At 45.3% G+C, this 7,669-nt stretch overlaps 1 protein-coding gene across 1 annotated transcript in view; it reads right to left on the reverse strand.

Annotated features, from left to right (window-relative positions):
- The window catches only part of LOC309550282 (uncharacterized protein), a gene marked incomplete at its 3' end in the record, with an annotated part of 308,158 nt that overhangs the window by 125,677 nt on the left and 174,812 nt on the right, over nt 1-7,669 (reverse strand). The window lies entirely within an intron of this gene.

Raw genomic sequence — 7,669 nt, forward strand, 5'->3', positions numbered from 1 at the left:
GAGTGGCTGTCATAGCTAGGCGTACCCTGTCCCTGACTACCGGATCTTCTCGAGGGGCAAAGAAATTGTGCCTCGACTTGTGTCGAACTGAGCTCCCAGAAATATTAACAACTGGGTAGGCTCCAGGTGGCTCTTCTCCATGTTCAGTAACCAGCCGAACTCGCGAAGAGTGGCTATTACCTGAGACCTGTGTACCAGGAAGTTGTTCTCGGTCTTGTGACAGCAGGAGCAGGTCGTCCAGATAATGGTGTAGACGGACGCCTTTGGTCCTGATCAAAGCCACCACTGCTAGTATGACCTTTGAGAATACCCGCGGCGATGTAGTAAGCCCAAACGGGAGACAGACAAACTGTAGATGATTCTGAGCTACTGCGAATCGTAGGATCTTCTGGTAATCTGCTGCCTCTGGCACATGGAAATAGGCATCCTTGAGGTCGATTGACACAAGCCAGTCTGCCGGTTGTATTGTTTGACGGATGGTGAATAGCATCTCCATCTTGAATTTCTCCTTCTTGATAAAAGAGTTCAGGTGCGTGAGGTCTATGACCCGTCTCCAAGCACCGCTCTTTTTCTGAACCAAGAAGAGTGGGGAATATAGACCCTGGAACTTCTCGTTGGTTGGAACCACTGCGCCTTGAGCCACCAACAGATCTACGTAAGACAGAAGGCCTGTCTTTTCTCTTCTGACTGTGGCAATGAGGTTGGAATGAACCTCAGTCTGGACGGACTGCAGAACTTCCAGGAATGGCCTGTTGATACTGTCTTGAAGACCCATAAGTCGTTTATCGAGGCTGCCAAGACGTGTTGGAAGCGTAGTAGCCAAGCCCCGACTTGCTCTCCCTGGGCAGGCACAACGTCAAAAAGACTTCGTGGCCTCCCGACCACCAGAAGACCCTCCTATGGGTGCTTTCTGTGCTGAAGGCTGCAGTCTTCTCCATTTCTTTCGGAATTGACGGCCAGGCTTATATAGGCGAGCATCCCTTGCTCAATCAGCCCCTTGCCTGGGCTGAGACCTCTTCTGGTCCAGCAAGTGCCTATCCTGGGGAAGGAACCCTGACTTACCACCTGTGGCACGGGAAATGGCGCTTTCTAACTTGTTGCCGAATAGGGAGGACACCTAAAATGGAATTCGGCACTAGGCCTGTTTTGACGCAGGATCGGCCAACCAAGGACGTAACCAAAGTGACCGAAGAAAGCATTACCCATGCCGCAAGGCGGACCATGTCTAGGGAGGCCTTCCCCAAAAAAGCCGCCACCAGCCTCAGCTCATGTACTGGCAAATTTCTTGCGACTTCTTCCGACATGCATCTGAGTGTTGTGTCAACACTGTCTGTCCACACCTCCATTGCTTTAGACAGGGCTGTGAGAGCCAATGCTGGCTTGCATGCCATTCCTGCTGACACATAGATGCGCTTGAGGTCTGAATCCATGCGTCTCTCAAGGCCATCCTTAACCACTTAAGCCCTGGAAGATTTTACCCCCTTCCTGACCAGGGCCTATTTTGCGATTCGGCACGGAGTGACTTTAACGGACAATTGCACAGTCGTGCGACTCTGTACCCAAATGAAATTGACGTCCTTTTTTTTCCCACAAACAGAGCTTTCTTTTGGGTGTATTTGATCACCTATGCGATTTTTTGATCATGCACTATAAACAAAAAAATAGCAACAATTTTGCAAAAATAACAATATTTTTCACATTTTTTTATATGAAATTCCCCCCCAAAAAAATGTAAAAATCAAATTTTTTTAACATTTTAGGCCAATTTGTTTTCTGCTACATGTTTGGTAAAAAAAAAAAAAAAACGCAAAAAGCGTATTTTGATTGGTTTGCGCAAAAGTTATTGCGTTTACTAACTAAGGGAAAGATTTTTATCATTTTTATTGTTTTTTTTTTTTTTAACGAGTAATGGCGGCGATCTGCGATTTTTTTTGCGGGACTGCGACATTGCGGCGGACATGCCGGACCCTTGACTGACATTCTTGACACTTTTGGGGGTACCATTGACATTACTGCAGTAATCAGTGCTATACATATGCACTGTTACTGTAAAAATGACACTGGCAGGGAAGGGGTTAACTTTATTTGAGAAGGAGGGGTTGTGTGTCCCTAGGGGCGTGATTCTAACTGTGATTGGATGTGGCTTTACATGTAACAGCAGAGATCTACGGTCCTACATAGCTGGACCGTATGATCTCTGCTGTTACACAGGGGAGAAAGACAGGCAGCTTTGTTTACATTAGGGTCCACCGGTCACTCACGTGCGGGGGGGGGGGTCCGTGAGCGAGCGTGAGCGCAATTCCAGTGGCGCGCGCTCACTCCCTAGAACCTCACAGGCTAGTGACGTACCCCTACGTCACTTTGCCTGTGAGGGGCTGACTGCCAACGTAAATCGTCATTAGGCAGTCGGCAAGTGGTTAAAGGTGACTGTGTCTTCAAGTGGAAGGGTGACATGACGCACCAGTGCTGCATCCACCAGAGGTGCAGATTCCAGGTGTTTAACCTCTTCTGTTTTAAACGGGTACATTTTACTCACTTTGGAGAGTAGAGAGTTTTTTCTCTCTGTGCAGCCCCATTCGTCTGTAAAGGGGAAAGAAAGGGCGTTCCTTCTTGAGGTGCTTAAAATACCTCTTCTGTTTAGAGGGTGACTCTACCGGCTAATCCCACTTCAGGGCTTCCTTCACAGCTTTGACCAAGGAGGGAACCATGGCAAAGTCAAAACCCGCACCAGGGTCATCTGCTTCAAGCTCACCCTCAAGAGTAGTCAGATGAGGAGTGACTGTGCTGGGAAGGCCCAGGGATATGAATATTTTCACCAGCCGGAGTACTCGCCATCCTGGGGGAGGAAGTTCCAGCATGAGCAGGATCCAAGGTTTTTAAGGACTCCTTAACTACTCGCCTGACCAGCGACTCCATCTGCTGGTTTCTGTCTTCCCTTTCGTTTACAGCATGTGCAAAACAGGGCTCACAGAGCGACTTTCCGTCAGGCACCTGTGCCCCACATCCCCAGCAGGATCTTTTGTCAGAATGGTGGTGTCCTGAAGTAGCTCCAGACTCTTCACCATGTCGCCTAGAGGATGACCGATGGAGCCTGGAACTTGATGATGAATGCCGCGTTTGCGACCTGGGAGGATCTTGATCTTCACGGGCTGAGTGACGTCTTTCAGACCTAGAAGGGCTTTCGGAAAGAAAATAAAGACTCAACAGAACAGCAGAAAAAAAAACCAAACATTACAGGGAGAGGAATAAAACCAATCTTACCTGTAATATACAGTAAGGGCTGGCCACCAGGGGGCGGTGAGACATCCATATCACTTTAGGAACACTGCAAGAGATCATGAATGAGTGACATGCAGAGAACAGGCAGGAAGCCTATTCAAACAGATATATCAGCCAAGCGCTCACTCCAAAGGGGAAGACTGGCGTGCTGCTCTCCTCAGGCAGGGAACTCCAAATGGATGCATAAAAGAAAGGAAAAGGAGGCGCAAACACCTAGTGCATTACCCATGGTACTGTGTAAAATGTTTTAATAAAATGCTGAATGCATACTCACAAACATGAAGAATTAAAATCGTGTTTAAATTAATCTGAAGAAGGGAGCTTGACTCCCGAAAAGCGTTAGCGGTCGCAATTTCCAGGACATGTTCCAACACAGTGTTACGGGAATTTGCAACACGATTTTAATTCTTCATGTTTGTGAGTATGCATTCAGCATTTTATTAAAATATTTTACACAGTACCACGGGTAATGCACTAGGTGTTTGCGCCTCCTTTTCCTTTCTTTTAGGAAGCCTATTCAGCATAATCACAGCCATCTCTCACCTTTAAAAGATTCCTGCAGAGCACGGGGAAGCCACTGGAAACACTGCTGAACAAACCCACAAGCAGCTGAAACTGACAGCTATTTGAATTTGCTGCTGGAATGATGTCACCGCCCCCCTCCCCCCACCTGTGCGAACCATGCCTTGATTCAGATCGAGCCTGGAAGGCACCGCCCCCCCCCCCACCTGTGCAAACCAAGCCTCGATTCAGATCGAGCCTAAAAGGCACCGCCCCTCACCTATGCGAACCAAGCCTTGATTCAGATCGAGCCTGGAAGCAGTGGAGTGGAGGGGAAGGACGTGGAATGGAACGCCGTGCATCCCACAGCCAAACTAGACCCCAGGGAGAGATAAGTAACAAACAGGAGAATATACACAAACTGCTGCCATAGAATGTAAAGCAGGGTACATCACCACTTCCACGACCAGACCTCGGACCATACGGACACCACGGCTGCACACATGATGGGGCGTATTAATGGGCCTCCCGCTAATAGCTGGGACGATTGGCCAAATGTTGCTTTGCCTGCCATTGGCCAGGTTTGTAAGCTCTTCTGACAACTGACTCTACGCCCGTGTCCTACCCCGCTAATAGCTAGGGCGTGCTGGACATGAAGGGGACACAACAGGATCCGACGTGCAGACCGCCAGGCTTGAATCGGGAATCTTCATGAGGTAAGATTTCACCATAATCCTTTCAGGAGGACAAAAAAGGAACACGGCCTCTGGCACAGAGTAAAAATTTATGGGGAGTAGGGTCCTATGAGGTAGGAGGAGGCGGGACTAACCCACACGTAAGCTGCCATGGAGTATGTCAGGAAATTGGAGATTCCAGTCTCGGGTTGAGCACTGATTGCAGTTGCAGTGACAGCGGCTTCCTCCATCTTCAGCACTCTTAATCCCCAGCTGGTGACCAAGGCTGGTGGTTCCCTCAAACATTAATGGCCGCCAAGGAGCATTTATGCCATACCCTACACATACATACTTTTGTGAGTGTATTTTTATTTTTCAATAAAATTGTCAATTATTTTTAATTATACACTATAGGGCTTTTGTTTTCTTCCAGTGGTTGGAAAATTAACTCCCTCTCTGGTCTTCTAGCTGCAGCTATGTTTAGCACTCTTTTGTATGAAGAATCCATTTGGTAGATTCACTACAACTACTGTCCACCCCAAAGCACTTTGTTCCTATGTTGGGGCGTTAAAGTATGCCACCCCCCCCCCTCCCCTCATACCAAAGTCAAGTACCTCGCCCCGGTAAGCTTGTCACAGCAAGTTGCATTCCTCAACAAGGCCCAAATGTGCAATTTAACACGTAAGGCATCACCCCAGCATATATTTTTTCAGGCTGGTGATCCCCTTTTTTTAAAAGTGACCTTAGCAGCTACTTAGCTGCTGGATCGCTATTACATGTGGCTGGTGGTTATGCCAGCTTACCATAGAAACAACCCAGATCTGGAACTTCCCTGTTCATCTCTACGGTATAAGAGACTGGAAGCGACAAGGATTTTGTCATTTTCGGTTTCTCTCAGATGTAAATAAGCCATTGTGAAAGCATCAGAACAAATTGATGGTGGTTTGATCAGATGCTTTGAAGGTCAGGTGGGGATCTGGGGTCTAATAGACACCAGATGTCTCAGTAAAGAGAACCTGTCCCTGCCCATGCTATCACAAAAGATGTTCTTCATCCTTTGTGATAGCAATAAGAGTGATAAAAAATTGGGACAGTGTAAAAATAAAAACCTAAAAATAAAGTGTCCCACCCCCCTGTGCTTGCATGCAAAGGCTAACACATACATTTGTTCCACAAGCATTTGTAAACTGTGTTTGCACCACACGTGAGGTATCTCTGCAAACATCAAAGTGAGAGCAATATTTCTGGCACCAGACCTCCTGTGTAACTAAAAATTGGTATCCTGGGTGTCACCTGTGGAGATTTTTAGGTACCGTAGTTTGGCACCGCTCCATTAGTGTACGCACTTATAAAGCATGACATGTTATCTATCTATTTACTCAACGTAACATTGTCTTTTAAAGTTTACCAAAAAAAGGTATTATATTGTGTTTGCCTGCACTAAAATTTGGTAAACTTTTTTTTTTTCAAACAAATTTATTATTTAGCAACATGAAAAATTGCAACAGCAACCATTTTACTCACTTGGGTCTCTGATTAAAAATACAATTCATAATGTTTTGGGATTCTAAGTAATTTTCTAGAAAAAAATAACTATTTTCACATGTAACAATATCCGAATTGGCCCGGTAGAGAAGTAGTTAAATAAACATGACTTTTGTTGCCAGCGGTTTAGACATTAATGGCTGTGTGTTGAGTAATTTTGAGGGGACAGCAAATTTACACTGTTATACAAGCTGTACACTCACTACTTTACATTGTAGCAAAGTGTCATTTCTTCAGTGTTGTCACATGAAAAGATAGAAAAAAATATTTACAAAAATGTGAGGGGTGTACTTACTTTTGTGAGATACTGTATATTCCTTCTCTGTGAATGGGACAGGGGTAACAAATGCTAGAAGACTCTTTGTTGAGCTGTTTGAATGGTTTCCTTTGATTTAAAATGGAAACGACATTTGGCCATTAGATGGTGCAAATTTTTATGATACTTAGCATCATCTAAAGGCCAAATGCAGAATTTCCCATTTTAAATCAATGGTTGGCTTAATAGTGTTGGTTTAACTGGTTGCCGACCACGCGCCGCCTATTTACTGTGGCAGGGTGGCTCTCCTGTGCAAACTGACGTAAGGCTACGTCGGTCACGCGCCTGCAGCTAGGGGGTGAGTGCGCACCGCCGTCGGCGCACTCCCGCCCCCGCTCTTCAGCGGGCAGGCGGCTCCGATTGCCATCTGACACCCGCGATCGTTCCGCGTTTAGAGAGAACGGTCGGATGTTGTAAACACAGCCGACCGTTCTTCTCCCTGGAATAATCACAGAGCTCCTGTGATCCTTCTATGTAGCATCACAGGTCTCTCTGGTCATTTCACAAGCCCATCCCCCCACAGTTAGAAACACGCCCCTAGGTACACATTTAACCCCTTGATCACCCACAGTGTTAACCCCTTTCCTGCCAGTGCCATTATTACAGTAACATTGCATATTTTTAGCACTGATTACTGTAGTAATGTCACTTGTACCCCCAAAAGAATCAAAAATGTCAGTTGGGGGTCTGATCTGTCCGCCGCAATGTCGCAGTCCTGCTAAAAATCGCAAATCGCCGTCATTACTAGTAAAAAAAAAAAGGAAAAAACAATAAAAGTGACAAATCTTTTTAGAGACACAATAACTTTTGCGCAAACCAATCAAAATACGCTTATTGCGATTTTTTAACCAAAAATATGTAGCAGAAAACAAATTGGCTGAAAATTTTAAAAAAATTTTTAATTTTCACCTTTTTTTTTTGAGAATGTCATATAGCAGAATGTGAAAAATGTTTTTTTTTTTCAGAATTGTTGCTCTTTTTTTGTTTATAGCGCAAAAAATAAAATCGCACAGGTGATCAAATACCACCAAAAGAAAGACATCAATTGTATTAGGGAACAGCGTCGCACGACCGTGCAATTGTCAGTTAAAGTAACGCAGTGCTGAACTGCAAAATATGGCCTGGTCATTAAGGGGTTAAATCCTTCCGTTCCAGAAGTAGTTAAATAACTTATATCCCTCAATGTCTGCTGTATTCATAAGTAAATGAGTATGATCTCAGTTATTAGTATGAAACCATGTGTAACAAAGTTAACTAAGGGGTCTACTTTAGAGAAAATTTAATGAACGCATGTAACGTGCATTCTTCCAGCCGTTATAAATTCTGGACGGAATCTAACACAGTGATTTCCTAT

The sequence above is a fragment of the Pelophylax lessonae genome, assembly GCF_965119305.1.
Source record: "Pelophylax lessonae genome assembly, chromosome: 3".
NCBI lineage: Eukaryota > Metazoa > Chordata > Amphibia > Anura > Ranidae > Pelophylax > Pelophylax lessonae.